Source organism: Lissotriton vulgaris, chromosome 8 (genome assembly GCF_964263255.1).
Source record: "Lissotriton vulgaris chromosome 8, aLisVul1.2, whole genome shotgun sequence".
NCBI lineage: Eukaryota > Metazoa > Chordata > Amphibia > Caudata > Salamandridae > Lissotriton > Lissotriton vulgaris.
In genome coordinates, this window is record NC_141696.1 from 554,249,783 (window position 1) to 554,266,783 (window position 17,001).

General features: G+C 42.5%; 1 protein-coding gene across 1 annotated transcript in view; it reads left to right on the forward strand.

The window, feature by feature from the left end:
* Positions 1-17,001, forward strand: part of NALCN (sodium leak channel, non-selective) — a 2,672,759-nt gene that overhangs the window by 1,819,028 nt on the left and 836,730 nt on the right. The gene's annotated exons all lie outside the window — the stretch shown is intronic.

A 17,001-nucleotide genomic window follows, 5' to 3' on the forward strand; every position in this document is an offset into this window, starting at 1 on the left:
CCAGTTCCTTCGCCTTTTTGTAGACCTCCAATAACCTCGGGGCTAGCAAGTCCACATATTTTGCATAAAATTCAACCGGTAGACCATCTGTTCCCGGCGTTTTATTCTCAGCCATGTGCTTGATAGCAATCCTAATCTCCTCCAATTGTATATCCTGGCCCAGACATGTCGCCTGCTCCTCCTCGAGTGCTGGGAGTGTCACCTCATCCAACAATAAGTCAATCTCGAGATCTCCTGCCCTCAATGAACTACCATACAGTGTCTCATTGTACCGCCTGAATCGGTGTAATATCTCTCTCTGGGTGAAAACAACCTCCCCTTCATCATCCTCCAATGCCAGTATAGGCGAGCCCCTTTTCAGCGGGTTGGCCAGGCAGGCCAACAACGTACCGGCCTTATCTCACTCCGCATGTGTTTTCGCAAGATAAGCCTTATAGTCAAAACAACGTAACCTCTCCACCTCCACTGCCATCTCTTCTTTCACTGCTACCACCTCCTCTTGAGCCTCAGGGTGTCCTGGCCTTCCCAACTCTGCCCTCCGCAGCCTATCCTCAGCCCGGTCCACATCTTGGAGCAGTACCTTCCGTACCCCTACATATTTAGCTATACAAAATCCTCGTATCACCGTCTTAAAGGCATCCCATTCCAGCGCTCTGGTGGAGGCCATGCCCGCGTTCCCAGTGAAGTAATGCAATATCCCATCTCTCACCTCTTTCTGGAAAACAGGGTCCTCCAGTGTCTGAGGCCGTAAACGCCAGGTGGGAATAGCCAACACCGCCGGCATCCAGTGTATGACAAGGAGCAACGGGTTATGATCTGACAGTGTCTTGGCCAAGTATTTTGCCCACACCACCGAAAGTACTATGGAGGGTGAACACAGTATTGTGTATAGTCGAACATGTAGCTCATGTACCGCAGAGAAATACGAATAGTCCCGGTCGGAAGGGTGGTGCTTGCGCCACACTTCTATTAGCGCCCATCTGTCCTGCCATTCCCGCCTACTTTTTGCTATCCTATAAACCGGGAAGTCCGTCAGAGGAGGGTGCGATCTATCCAATTCCACATCCGCTATACTATTAAAATCTCCTCCCATCAACATCGAGCCCGTGAAACAATGTGCTAACGTGCTAGACAAGCGCTCCAAAAAGCGTGGCTATTCAGTGTTTGGTGCATAAATACTACACAGAGCCACATCCCAGCCCCCAAGTCTACCTTCTATCGCTACAAATCTACCTTCCGGGTCTATCATTTGCCTCGTCACCTGGAAAGGAACTCTGGCTCTAATCCATATCAGTGCCCCCCTTGCAAACGCTGAGCATGTAGTGTTAAATACCTGACCTCGCCACCTCCTCTGCAAAGCTATCCCTTCCACCTTAGTGAGGTCAGTTTCCTGCAGCAGTGCTATGTGAACCCCCCTTCTAATCAGGTATGCATGGACCTTATGTCGGTGTGTCATGGTATGGAGCCCCCTAGCATTCCAGGTTATACAGCGCAGGTCAGCTACAGCCCCCATCGCTAGTGCATACTGTCATCTTCCCCGCTTCTGTCTCAGTCATCACACCGGTGCACCCCTGACCCCAACTCCCTCCCCAACGTCCCAGCCACCCCTCTACCTCCCCAAGAACAGGACCTAGAACCGAACAGCTAGTCCCTGTCCAAACAATTGCAACAAACAACACACAACTAAGCCCACCAGCGGTCTCTGAGGGCATGCCTTATGGGCAATGAGGGGAGCTCAGCGCTGACGGCTTGCTGCTTGTCCTCTGCTCACATCCCGCGCCGAAACCCCCCACCCAGTTGGATGGCGCACGCCTTTCCCCCCCCAGCCACCACCTGAGGACTCAATGAACATTAGCATATGCCGCGCTCATGCAACAGTCCATGCTCCAACCCCACTGCTTCTATTCACTCATCAAACAGTCCATCTGCCGTCCCTGGGGTAATCTTCGGCACTCGCACACTATCCACCTCCGAGACCTCCGTGTCCGAGCGTTCCTTGTCTTTGTCCGAATCAGTGGCCCCCATAGATTGCATCTTCTGTCCCCCTGATAATGCGGTCACCGCCTCCAACGCCCCTTGTCGCGCCACCTCAGTCTGCGACACTGCTGGCCGCCTCAGGCCCCGCCCTCTTCGTCGACTAGGTAGTGATTTGCGCTGTGGCAACCCTTCGGAGGTGCTTCAAGGTCCCGGGTTGTACCCATCTTTCCCAGCTCTGTAGGATTCTAACCACACGCAAGCGTCATCTGGGGTTTCATAGAAGTACGTCTTGCCATCAACAATTATTCTTAGTTTGGCCGGGAACAACAGAGAGTACTGAAGCCCTTCTTCTCTCAACTCCCTTTTGACGGCCAAGAATGATGCTCGATGCCGCTGAATTTCGAAAGTATAGTCCGGGAACAGGTTGACCCTACTATTCCCTACCTGATAGGGCCATCCACGCGCGCCCTCTGAAGTAGCAGATCCCATTCTTGGAAGTGCAGCAGGCGGACCACCACCGGTCTTTTGGGTCCCCCCTGTTGTGGAGTTCTAGCAGGCACTTGGTGGGCTCGTTCAAGGGTATAAAAGGTAGACAGTCCCTCAGGGGCCACTTCAGCTCTCAGACAGTTCTCAAGGTACTGCACCATATCCGCTCCCTCCGCTTTTTCTGGCAGACCGACTATGCGTATGTTATTTCGCCTATTTCTGCTTTCAGTATCCTCTGCTCTCTTTTCCAATGCCTTAATGCGATCCAAGGCGTCCATCATCATGGCCTTCAGTGCGGTTTGTGCCGGTTCTACCACTTGAAGAGCTCCCTCTACGGTCTTTACCCTGTCCACTAGTTTAGAGTGGTCTGCCTGCAGGAGCCCCAGCCCTGTGGCTACCTGCGCTATGTCTTGCTGGAGAGCCGTACGCGAGTCCGCAATTGTTGTTAAAATTTTATCGAACTGCTGCTGAAAGTTAATGTCCTGAGTCATTTCTGATGCGGTCTGCTCCACCTGGCTAGTGGCTTCAGCGTCCGATGGCTGCTGAGCTCCCTCCTTCTTACCCTTCAATTTTCCGATGGGAGCGGTCGTTGGAGGCAACCCGCGCAGCCCCCCACAGTCCAGCAATAGCCCTACAAAGCAGACCGGGAACAGCGCATCGCCGCCACCCCCAACCGGGGAGACATAATTGTGGGATAGTCCCGTCGTAACCGGCTTAGTCGTATAGCAACTCCTCTAAAATCCGTTATGGGCAGCAGTTCTCATCTACCATCGAGGCAGTAGTGATATTTGAAGAGCATATCATCAGGCCCATCCCTGTCCACCATCTGCGTCGGTCATCAAAGCTTGTAGCAGAGTCCCACAGCGGCCCCCGGCTCCGTGCCACCCTCTGCCTCCCGGCAGCCCCGGTAACAAGGGGCTGCCGCAACACCAACCAGGATCCGCTTCGCCACCCAGACCACCTCCGCAGCTGCGCGCGGGACTTCCAGCCATCCCCAGCGCCGGTCCCCGGTCCGTCTGTGGCCCTCCCCGCTGTGGAGCATTCGCCTGAGGATTCGCTCCCCTAGATTGTCATCGGGCCCAGCTGCCATCTTGCCTCGGCTTTGTCCGCCCTCGGCGCTAGTCGCGATACCACTGATGCGCTCCCGTGGTCCGCGCTGCTCCGTTCGGCCGAAAGTGCCCAGCCGAGCACACTCCGTCCCATCTCTCGATTGGTTGGGTCAGGGGGTGCAAAGCCTCAGTGTATCAGGATAATTCGGGGTTTCGATGGCAGAGCTCAACTTCTATGCAGCCTCCGCCATCGGCTGCCAAGCCACGCCCGGATATTACATCACTCATGACAAGTTAAATTACCTTATTGATGTAATCACTGATGATCACTGATGATGTCATCTGAGTGTACTTTAGGGCTTTGTAGAGTAGAAGTGATTTCACACAGTGGCATATCTAGAGGGGTGTGGGGGCTACACAGCTTTTGGGGGTGGCAGAGGTGAGTAAGTCGTGTCTGTTGAGCACATTCCCCCCACCCCCTGGAACAAGTCATCCGTCAAGCGCAACCCCCAACCCCCCCAGAACAAGTCATCCGTCGTCCGCCACACCCCCCACTCTTTTTACCTGCCCGGGCAGCATACTTAGGGTCCGCCAAGGGTGGCATCTACGCCACTGAGGTCACAGCCTAAATTAGGAGGCAATTTTCCATCCCCAGTTAAGTATTATTGAACATAGCATTTCTCAACGTACAGCATACGAAGTGTATCTGTGAACTCTCCGACATTTAGTAGATATCATCCTATTTTGTACTGCTATTCAGTTTGGTAGGTAATGGTAAGTTCAGCAATTTATTACACCTTGAATATCCTCCCAAATGTGTTTTTTCTTTATTTACCATAATGGGATGTGCCTGTTAAATAACTCACCTGACCTACAATTTTAAGTGAACATGTTCACAAGTATGCATTAGGCACTGACAGGTCACGAGCAGCCAGGCCTTATGAACAATCCTGTGTAGTTTGTAAAAATACACTACACACATTCATAAAATTAGAAGAATGGAATAGAATCTGAGAAACATGTTTACAGTCATACTACGAGTTAAACCATCTCCAAGTGCATTTAATAATGAAAATGCCCATCGATTGTTAAATATCATAAGCAACATTTTAATAAACTCACAGGGAAGCAGTAGTTTGCCAGAGGAGAGATCTTGGTTTCTGCTAGGTGCTTCTAACTATGGGGCCGATTATGATGATGGACGGACCTCGGTCCGTCCGCCACCATAGAGTAGGAGGGACCGTTTGCAGGGGCAGCGGTGGTCCCTCCGTGCAGATTAGGATGTCACCGCCAGGGTGGCGGTCACATCCTCTATATTTAACATTGCGGAAGCTGCACCCGCCGCTATGTTAAAAATGCATGCACGGCATTTGCGTGCACAAAGCGGCAGGCACCGCGCATGTGCACCCCCCCACCCCCCCTTCACCCAGGGGGCCCGCAACGGGCCCCCGAAGTGAAGGTCTGTATGCTTTTCTACGGCGGAAAAGCCACCGTGGAAAAGCATACTTTCTACTCCATCATAATATGGCTGGCGGTGTCTGATAGACACCGCCAGCCATGTTAATGCTTTTCCGCCGCGGTCGGAAGGCAACCGCGGTGGAAAAGCGGCGGACAGATTCCAAGACCCACCAGCCATCCTAATTTGGCGGTGGGTCTTTCAATCATCCGCGGCGGTTTTCCCGCCGGCCCTGAGGATGCGGGAAATCCGCCATCGTAATAGGCCCCTTAGTTTTTTACAGATTGGTGGATTTACTAGACAGAAAAGATGCCATTTGAGGAATACCTGCTTGAGGATAACTGTAGTATTCCATGGTTATGATTTTTCTTTTTGTTTGTATACTGTAACATTGTGTGTTTTGTTTTATATTGTAAATCTTTGATAATGTTCGATAACATGCTTAGTTCGAAATATTGTGGGTCTGATGTATTTAGTACAATCATTTTGCCTGTATCCTTTTATTCCCTATTTCCACGTTTCCACGGGAGCACATGCTCATTACAATACCCTCATAGATACTATTAGCATCAGAGTTGAATCAGTAATTGTAAACGAAGGCTATTATGGGTCAGAAAAGCTCATCAGCTAATTATTTTCTTTTGACATAGAATCATAATCTTAGAATGCTCTCTATCATGTGAAAACAGATGTCATTTCATTGTTTTCAACAAAGAATGTTCGCTTTTATTTTACTAGCAAGTATTCTGTGGCTTGGTAGGAAGTAATTGGTTCTGTTACGCTCAACCACAGATTTCCTCCTTTTGGCTTTACTTGAGTGCGGGAATCATCCAAACACTTTTACATGTGTGATGCATGCCCCATGACTTCTATCCTTCCTAAGATTCTGCTAGGTCTTTTTTAGGGGTGGGGGATAAATTCCACTCTGCTATCTTGTCGGGGGAGTTTTGACCACTCAACATTATGGTTGTAGCATGGAGTTCTGGCCAAACTCCATCAACCACCACATGACTGAGTTTTTTGTTGCACGAGGCTCTCCAATGGTAAGTTGGTGAGCGATAATTGGCGTCTCCTACCAACATTTTTTGGGAACTAGTCGCCTCATTTATGAGGCTGTGCGTCACTTTTACGCCGCCGGTGCGTCACTTTTTGTGACGCACCAGTGGCGTAAAAAATGCGCCTTGTTGCGCCATATTTACAAAGTGACGCATCTAGGTAGATGCATCACTTTGTAAACCCCTGCGGCACATTATACCTGCGCCAGGTATAATGTATGCAAGGGGGGCGTATTGACGCAAGGAAGGGGCGTAGAAGTGGCGCAGTGAAATCGATGAGATTTCACTGCGTCACTTTTAGGACGCTGTTGCATCAAAATCTTGCGCCTGCCTCACAATAGGCGCAAGACTGACGCAGGCCCTTTCACATGGGGCTTGCCCCATGTGAAAGGACGCATTGCTGGAGTTGCTTCACTTTTGTGACACACTCCAGCAATGCGTCACTTTTGCGCTCTTTTCTTGAGGATCGAGGTTTCAAAGTGTCCACACCTCCTTTTGTCTCTGCTTCACGTCCTATTCTTTAGGGTGTTCCCCAAGGTTCGGCTCTCACCCCCACTTTATTTAATTTATATGTTCAGCCTCTGGCGGAGGTAGCCCATAGTTTTGGTCTTTCCTTAGTGTCATACGCCGATGACACGCAGCTGGCGGTGGCACTAAACGGCGACTCCAACATGGACGCCCCCACCTTCCAGTCAGCGTTAAAAGCTGTTTCTGGCTAGATGGCGAACAACCGGCTTCAACTTAATGCCTCTAAGACCAAGGTCATTATTTTTGGTAAGGAAAGTGGCCTTTGGGGAGATCAATGGTGGCCTACTGATCTTGGCCCTGTCCCTACCCCTGTGAGTGAAGTCAGAAACCTCGGGGTGTGGTTTGATGACAAGCTTTCATTTATCTCCCATACCAAGCGCGTGGCTGGCGTATGTTTAGGTACTTTGCATTGTCTGAGACCCATCTTTAAATTTTTTGATGCTGAGACAAGACAGATTATGGTCCAGGCTCTGGTTCTTACCAGACTGGACTATGCCAACTCTCTGTTCTTGGGTTTAAATCAGGCCGAACTGTCCCGTCTTCAGAGGGTCCAGAATGCGGCCGCTAGGATGCTTGTCGGCCTCCCGAAATTTGTCTCAGCTCGCCAAACTATCCGGAATCTCCATTGGCTTCCGATTGAGCAAAGAGTTAAGTTTAAAGCCCTCTGCTTAACTTTTAAAATTCTTAAACTAGCCTCTCCTCCTATTCTTTCACAGACTATTCTGCACTATGTTCCTGCTAGAGCTCTTCGCTCTGCTGGATTGAACCTCGCCACAGTGCCCCGTTTTAAACGGGCTAGAATGGGTGGTCGCTCGTTCTCAGTGCTGGCGGCTGCCCTCTGGAACTCTCTTCCAGCTCCACTCCGTTCAATCCCAGACCTGTTTCTTTTTAGGAAGACCTTGAAGACCTTCCTCTTTTCCACAGTCTAGTCTGTCTTCTTGCCTTTGCCTTCTCATATGTGTTGTGTTATTCAGATCTCCAAGCGCCGGGACGCCTCTTAGCTGCGGCATCCGTGCGCTATATAAAAAATTAATAACATAACATAACATAACATACAGATACATCAGAAATACTGACGTATCTGTAACTCCTTGCGACATGATGCATCATACATTAAATATGACGCATCAGGAATGTCGCAAGGAGTGTGCACTGAGAAGTGACGCATCGCTGCTTTCACGCAGTGATGCGTCATTTCTCATAAATGAGGCCCTAGGAAGGCACCCAGCGAGATTTACTCAACCTGTGGGGCAGCAAAGAAGGAGCGCCTCCTGGCATGCCGTGTGGTGCAGTTTGTGCTGATTTCACAGTGCAGAACAAGCTCCTGGTGCTAAAAATCAGTACGAGCAGCGCAACGTGAGGATTTCTGCCCGCTCGCCGAACTCTGCGGACTCTCGCAGAGTTTCATGTAACTCAGTGGAATACCGCAGAATGAAACTCCACGAGTTCCAAGCATGACTAATCTTTTTTGCCTGTTTGTATTTTTGCATGAGTAGATTACAGAACAGGCAGCAACATACATCCGAAAGTGATGCTATATTCATTTGAAAAAAAAGTGACAGATGTATATGTCAAAATGACAGATCCAGCAGTTCACTGTTCAGTATGAAACATTTTAGTTGATGTTGTTAAGGAATTTGACAGATCATATTTTAAATCCTCTAACAGAACAGCATCTTACTATTGTTTCCATTCTGTGCATTGTATAATTATACTTATTTTCCACTTGGTAAAGTGCCTGCTGAGTGTAACTTAGGTTACAAACATGATTCACACAATCAAGATTGGTGCAATTTTACATTCTGGAAGTGAACTTACTAACACTATAAAACTACCAATAAGATGAAATTGCGGCATTATACAGTTTTGGTGATGTGGTTGATATTTTCATGTGTCCACCATGCAAAAGAGTTAAGCACCAATGCTTAATTTGTGCCAGAGCCCTTGTCAGGAGGCCACTCATTGCCCTCACTAGCTCTGACAATGACAGTACCACCACAACTAACCTTCACATTCATACAAGACAACCTGTCAAAACAAACCCATCCATTGCTATGATTGTGAATGCCTTATTTGACACCCTGCTTTTTTCCCAGCATGTGCCCTTTTTTCATATTGTTTCCCATGGCGTCCCTATTAAGTTTTCCTCCATTTTTTTGCCCTGCATTTGTTTTTCAGAAAATGGTTCATATTCTATTTTGAATTCCACCTTACATTTAAGTGTCAACTTTTGCATCTGCTTTGCTATTGGTATTGTAATGATAGCTAGACTTTATCTTGTAACATGCGTGCTTGTATTTGTAAAACACTATGCCTTTGGTCATATTCTTACTACAAATTGTGTAAATAAATAAATAAAATGAAATTACTCATCTAGACCACTGCACCCTAGAAATGTTACTAGGCCTAGCCCAGCCCTTTAGGAGCTTGTCTCTCAACCCAATTTGCCTCGCCCTTGTTGGTGTGTCCCTGTCCACTGTTCTGTCCCTACTGCCCCTATAAGAACCACTAGTGTTTGTGCCACACTCAAGCCATCCACAGTACCATTTGCTTATCATGAATTATCTTAGACGTGACATCCTGGATGATGACACTGTTATGGGAGGTGGGGCTTGCACAGTAGCGAAAATGAGGAAATTCCCACTACCACTTGTAGGCTAAGGGAGATTTTCTAACTGTACATGTACAATAGGTTTTACTGACATCTCTGTCAATATGATAGAGGTAGTAGTGCATTTTAGTTTTCTTGAGCCTTAGACTATTCACTTTCATTCATTCTCCATGGGCTTCAAGGTCACCAGAGTTGTGCGAGAAAGCCTCTTTCCGGCCACTGTCTTTGAGATGCGTATGGGTATCTTCAGTGTAAAAATGAAAAGGGATGATGTATTCTTTAGAGATAGGGATCAATAGTACCAACAAGTAGGCATTAGACAGGTATTGGCAAAGAGGGCTCCTGAGGAGTTCTGCAGGTGAATGCAAAGTTCTCAGATATGAACATTTGCAGCTTCACCTTCTGCTCTGCAAAATAGGAAAAAGGAAAGCACTCCTTTGTTGCCCAAATGAACCTGTTTCATGATTAAGTCAAGATGGCCACCTCCCTCTGACCTGCAGCAGAGTGTGCCCGTTTTCGATGCTTAATTTACATAATAAGGCTAGCTTTGCCGTTTTTGAGGAAACTAGGTGGATTCTTTTTTCAAGCACTTCCTGGCTATTGTGCCTTTCCTTGTTGGCTAATTGGAGCAACATGAGGTGAGCTGCTGTCCGGTGTCTTTGGAGTTGGAGCTGCTGAATATTCCTGGCAGGAGGGTGGAGTGAATCCCAGGAAAGGGAGCGGCGGCAGCCTATGCCACTTCCACAGTTAGTTTTAGCTGCTGCACAGACCTTATTTAGGTAGAAATTCTACTCCTGCCTACCTGTTACTCAAGTAATATTGTGACTGGCTTGCTCTTTTTCATTTTTAAAATGTTTTTGGATATGGATGGAAAGAATTCTCAAACTATGACTACTTAGCAAAAACAACATCTTTCTCCTCTACCAGTTAAGTCTAAATTAGTGGATATTAATGAGCCTCCATTATCCTTTTACTGGAGGAATTACAAGCTGTGCATTCCAATACAGATAACATTGTGGCTGAAATAAAAAAATCTACAAAAGGATATGGCTGGTCTTTCCATGAAAATGTCTGACAATGTTATTAAAATTCAGGACAATAAATCTATAATTGACCATCTTATACCTACTGCAGCTAAAAAAGTACCAATGAATATGTTATTACTGGACTAAGAAAATCACAATCGACAATATATAATGAGAATTTTTAATTTATAGGAGGATGTGGAAGGTAATGACTGCAGGTTATATTTAGAAAAAAGTATTACCTGGTCTTTTACGTATAAAATTTCCTGAAAATTTTGAGATTGATAAGGTGCATGGAATTCCTTCTCATCATAATCCAAGACACGATAAGCCTCCCTCGTCAAATGATATTCAAAGTCTTGCATCTTCACCATTTAGTTTTGATACGAAAGACAGCCAGAGACATTCCTTCTTTAATGGTAATAAAAGTTGTATTCATTAAGACTTCGTTAAGAAAACTGTCAACATTTGCAAGGAATTCCCTGATCTGCGACCCAGACTGAGAAATGCTGGTTATAAATATGGTTTATTTGATCCGTCCACTATGTGAATATGGAAAGATGGGTCTTCTAAGTCTTTTCAACAACCAGATGATCTTTGTCGCTTTTTGGATCAACAGTCACAGTCCTCCATGAAAACAAATTAGATAGATACCTAATCTCAATGATATTTGAATATCTGTTTTGCTGACCGTTTGATTTGAGTATTTTATAACAGCATGTAGCATCATGTTTTTCTTGGCATGCATGTGTGAGATTCAAGAGTAATATATATGTTTCTCTGTTGTCTAGTCTTTATTTTTTGTGTCAGTCTGTGTCCTTCTTTATTTCTTTTTATTGGTATTAGAGCTACATTTCTTTATTTCATTCTATCAGAATCGCCAATCCTTTTATCTATCTTAGTTCTTCTTTCATAATGTTGCGTTTTAACAGTATTAAAACAGTTTCATTTATTGTTAAAGGTTTTTGGCACCCTGTGAAACATACTAAGGTTAAAGATTATTTAGCTAGGCATAAAGCAGATATATGTTTACTTAAAGAGACTCATGTAGATGATACAGTTTTAGCTTACATGAATAAAAAATGGGTGTATTCTATTATTTCGTCTCCGGCTCTTTGTAGGAAAAATGAAGTTGTGATTATTTTCGCAAACAAATTACATGTTCAGATTCTGCATAAACGTTCTGATCTTGATGGTCGTTTCATTATAGCCAATGTTAAAATTGACAATCAGGTTTTATACCTAATTATTGTATATGGGCCCACAAACAATGATCCTGATTTTTGGTCCAGATTAACTTAAGAAGTTCTAAAATTGGGTAATGTTCTTCTGAATATTGGAGGGGATTTTAATCTTATTTCTGATCCATTGCTGGATAGAATCTCCCAAACCAAATACTGTCCTTCAAAAGGTTTTTTCACTCTCAAATCCTTCTTTAAAACTACCAAAATTGTAAATGTTTAGCATCTACATAACCCTAGAGACACACAGTTTACGTTTTTTTATCCACATAATTCTTATTCTCTAATTGATAATTTTTTTAATTTCTCGTAGTCTAATATCCTCAATTTTAAATCCCAATATTCAGAATATAGATAGTTCTGACCATGCTCTCATATCATGCAATTTATGTTTCAACTCCTGTCAACATGGTCATGATCATTGGAGCGTGAATACTAATATCATTCTTAATGACAAAAATAAGCCAAGGCTTTTGTCTGCAATGCTTGAGTATTTTTCATTAAATCCTGAAGGTACTATGTCTATCACTAATTGATGGGATGCATATAAACATATATCAGAGGAGAAACAATTTCCATTAAGGGACAAAGGAAATAAATCATTTAATACTGTAATTAAAGATTTGGATAAACAAATAGTTAAATATGAACGTCTACATATTACTTCTAATCACATTAAATATAAGGAACAATTGCAGAAACTTTGTTATGAATAGAGCTCTATTTTAAGGTAAACAGCGTTTACATCGCATGCTTTACATCGCATGCCATTACAACGCGGCCGTTCGAGTTGTTACATTGCAAACCATTACTTCGCAAGTGGCTACAACGACTTGCTGTAGGGGGCAGAAGGTGTTGAATTTACACTCCAACACCTTCCCTGCTGTTGCACAAACTGGAGTATGAATATAAAAGGTTACTATTTCCAAGTCCAGCGCCCCCTCACAGCAAATTGTTGTAACCACTTGCGATGTAATGGTTCGCAATGTAACAACGCGGTCATTGTAACAACTGCGTTGTAATGGCATGCGATGTAAAGCATGCAATGTAAAGACATATATTCCTATTTTAAGCATGATACGGACGTGCTCCTTTACAAGTGAAGGAGACGGGGCCCACCCAGAGGCAGCCACAAGGAGGACTCCGTCTGAGGTGAAGAAGAAGTGAAGATGAGGAAAGTAGAATGCCCTGGTGAAGACCAGGAAGAACGAAAAGGTGCAGATTTCTGCAACCCGAAGTTTATTGCAGCTCCCACAACGATGTGTGTAATTGGCAACATACTGCAGTGGATAGGTTGAAGGTGCAGAGTGCAGACGAGTTAACAAGGCTAAGTACGCATGCCCAGTGGTGCGGCACGCTCACTCTTGACGTTTGGTTGTGGTGTGGTAGTGTTGTGTTACCCAAGTCCTGATGAGGCCGGACTCAGTGGGCCAAAGCTCATCGACCAGAAAAAGAGGAGTCCATTTAATTAAAAGGTGTCTATGGGCACCTGACAACACACACAATACATGGACTGAACAAGGGAAGAGTTTCCCTCTGTTTCTATCTGTGTAAAGGATTACCTCCCCTCGGATTGCAACAGGTGAAAATGGATGGGTACGGAAAGGTTTAGGAGTTGTTTGTTGGACCTTTGAGTTTTGCATGTACGTTTTAATTTTTTTTATATATGTATAACAAAAAATAGATTAAAAAGACGTGAAAGAATTGAGAGACTCTGTGAGTGTGTAAATTGATTACAAGTTATACTTGGGGACTAGGCTCTCATACAAGGGAACAATATATTTATTCCCTTGCTGAAATAACTGCTGTGTATCCATCCCCAGACATCCCTCTCTTTTTGCTTCTGTATACTTCTGCCCAGAGGTGTTACTAGGGCATAACCAGCATCTTTTGAATATTTTAAGCTACATTTTGTTTTAGTGCCAATAGATCTGGTAGACTTCTGGCTAACTATCTCCGTATAAAAAAATTAAAATAAAATTATTGCTATTCACACTCAAAATGGTTCACTTGCTTAATCTCACAATGACATAATCAATGAATTCATGAAATATTATTCAAATTTATATAATAGACCACCTCCTAATGATAAAGTGCATACTGATAATATTTTGGAAGGTTGTGGTCTGTACAAGCAGATAGAATTTAATTGGATCTTCCTATTACTTTAGATGAAATAATTTCAGCAATTAAGTTGCTGAAGGTAAACAAATCTCCTGGTCCGGATGGTATTTCTGCAGAATTTTATAAGAAATTTTCACCTCACTTTTCCTCGCATTTGCTTTCTTTGTTTTCTTATTTTAGCAATACTGGGCCTACTTGTTCTCTGAAGCGTTGGTTTTAGTCCTCCTAAAACTGGATAAAGACCCTTTTCCGGGTTCAAATTATCACCCTATTTCTTTAATAAATCAAGACGGTAAACTTTCGTCTAAAATCTTTGCGACTAGATTAGCTATTGTACTTTCTCACATTATAAATGTGGACCAGTCTAGCTTCATGAAAAATAAACATTCGGCAAATAATACTAGATTATCATTTCATGCAATTAATGCTGGATCATTACTGGCATTTTCAGCAGGGGTTCTAGCATTATAGGCGGAAAACGCTTTTGGTAAATTTAATTGGCAATACCTTTTTCACACCTTGTCTGATTTCAATTTTGGTACATAATTTGTTTGTATGATTTCAGCTCTCTACTCTAGTCCGTCTGCTAAGCTTTTTATTAATCGTCGACTCTCCCATAAATACTTCTCCTCATTGGGGAACCTAGGCAAGGTTGCCCATCATCCCCTTTACTTTTTATTCTTGCATCTGAACCCTTATTAATTGCTATTAGAAATTGTATTGAAATTGAAGTCCTTCAGATAAACAATTCCCAATTAAAACATCTGCATATTCTCTAATATATTGCTAATCCAGAATCTTCCATCTCTCCATTATTGAATTTAAATGATATGTATTCTAAGATTTCAGGTTATAAACTTAACACTAACAAAACAGAGTTTTTTCTCTTGAATTTTATTGTTCGTCTGATATGCTTAATAATAAAGATATTGTTTGGCAAAAAGATAAGATTAAATATCTAGGCATATTATTTGCATATTATTTGCTAACAACATAAAACAATCGCTGTAATTTAATTTTGATTTTACTTTGGCTTATATTAAGGTTAAATTACAAAAATGGTCCTCCTTGTATTTATCTTGGTAGGGAAGATTGGGTGCAATTAAAATGATTATGGATCCTAAACGGTTTTGATATTTTTTCAATGATACCTATTCAACTCCCTCTTAAATGTTATAAGACCATTGACAAATATTTCTCTAAATCTCTTTGGAATAACAAATCTCCTCTGTTAAGTTATAAAAACTGATATTGTCTAAAAACAATGGTGGGTTTTGGTTTACTGGATTTACTTGTGTATAATAAAGCTTTTATTTTAAAAAAAGTATTGTGTGGTTTCAGCATTTAGAACCTAATAATTCACCTTAATGGCTTTGTATTGAATGAAATTTGATATCACTGTTTCCTTTACCAGCTTTACTCACAATGTCCAATTTTTCTGCATTGTTAAAGACATCAGTATTGTTCAAATCTACAAAATTGATTTGACATGATTTGGATTCTATATTCAGTGTTCTATTTCACATACATTAAATTTAACGTTGTGGCATAATCCGTCATCAAAATTACCTTGCCACACACATTTATGGATTTCATGGATAAGAGCTGGTATTTTTTATTTAAAATATATTTACCATAATAGTGCCTTTTTAAGTTTTGATGAATTAGAACAAAGATTTAATTTACACCTGTAAGATATTTTTAATATGAATTACTACTCTATTCTTGATTCCATCCCGAATGAGTTTCCTTCAAATGCTTCTTCTGATATAGAATTGTATCTCCAAACAGTAGCATCTTCAAGCCATGTAGTGTCATTGGTATATAAAAAAATAATTTTAGTGGGTAATATCAATTTTCTTCTAACTTTTGGAATAAGGAATTAGATCTGTCTTTATCTTTGGATATATGGAGGAAGATTTGGTTGAATTCTGTCTCGGGATGGTTGCCTATAACTTTATATCAAATTAATTCCTGCATACTGTTGAATTGTCTATGGACCCCCTTAAAATTATATATATCAAAACCTTTACATTCTTCCACTTTTTGGAACTGTTCTCTAACTAAAGGTTCATTAATGTTAATGTTAATGTTATGGGTGTTTTATATAGCGCTCGGCTACTCCAAGGAGTGTCCCGGCGCTTTCTAACGCACAGCAGACTGCAGAGGGGGAGGCAGAAAAAAGAGAAGAAACAAGCAGATCACTGTCCATAGAGACATGTTATATGATTTTCATATTGTTAAGATGTTCTGGGATGACATTTGGCAGATAATTACTCATATATTGAATAATACAGGTACGTTATCATATACAATGGTTTTTTGTAAATCCTCTTCTCTCTCCACTAAAATATATCTGCTGAGCAGCAAAAGTTTTGATTTCTTAATAACCCCAGCTTTAAAATCATTTACTACTAATTGGAAAGATAACTCATTATCATGAGTACATGCGTGGTGGGCTTGGATCATTTTTACTTGAAGAGGTGCTCATTTGACATTATCTGTTATCATTCCCAATACTGCGAATTATCAAACTTTTTGGAAGCCAATTGATGATTATTTAGGTTTGAATTGTTAGTAAGTGTTAGTATAGTATATCTTTCTATGGTTAGGCTTAACACTTAATTTAGTAGCTCTATAAAGTTACAAATATAGAATTCTGATGTTGTTCTTTTCATTTCTTTTACAGTGATATGATTTTTGTGTTATAAATACTTTATAAAATATTCTTGATACTTATTTATAAATCATAATGTTTATCTACTTACATATTGTTTTACTTACTAAACGTTTGTACCTTTTCAAAGCTCTTTTTTGTATGATTTCTTTTTTTATCAAAAATGTAATAAAATATTTTGAACACAGAATACTGCCACATTTTTGGGAATTTGGAGAGATAGGGGAGGCTCGACATGGATTCTAGCAGCTGGTTATAATATTTCTCGAGAGGCCTTTTTTCAGAGGGGATTATTACCAGTTTCTTGAAAGAGCCAGCCACACCCTCTGAGGAGAGGAAGTAGTGTTTGTTTTGTCAAACGCAGAGTGTGACCCAGAGTTTTGAAATGGCTTATTTGTCAGAACCTTGGATGAATGGATGCAACAGAGAAAGACCTGAGCTTGGTAGTCAATGATGTCAGATTGGCAAATAGAGAGGTGGGGCTAAACGGGAAGCAGCAAGAGATGTATTGATATTAATGACAATGTTATCATCTTGCACATTATCGAAAGAAATTTCTGAGATCAATTCAGAGTGCCTTTTAAGGTTGCACAGTAATGCAAATGCAACGTTTGCTTACACTCTCTGTGTGATTTTGAAAGAGCTATTGGGTTAACCATAGAAAAATTGATTTGATCCCACCTGGCTAAGTGACAGGTTAGGAGGTCTGTAACTATCCATGTTATTGATTATCCTTGTGAGTGACACAGCGAGTAGAAAGTTAATTCTGTGA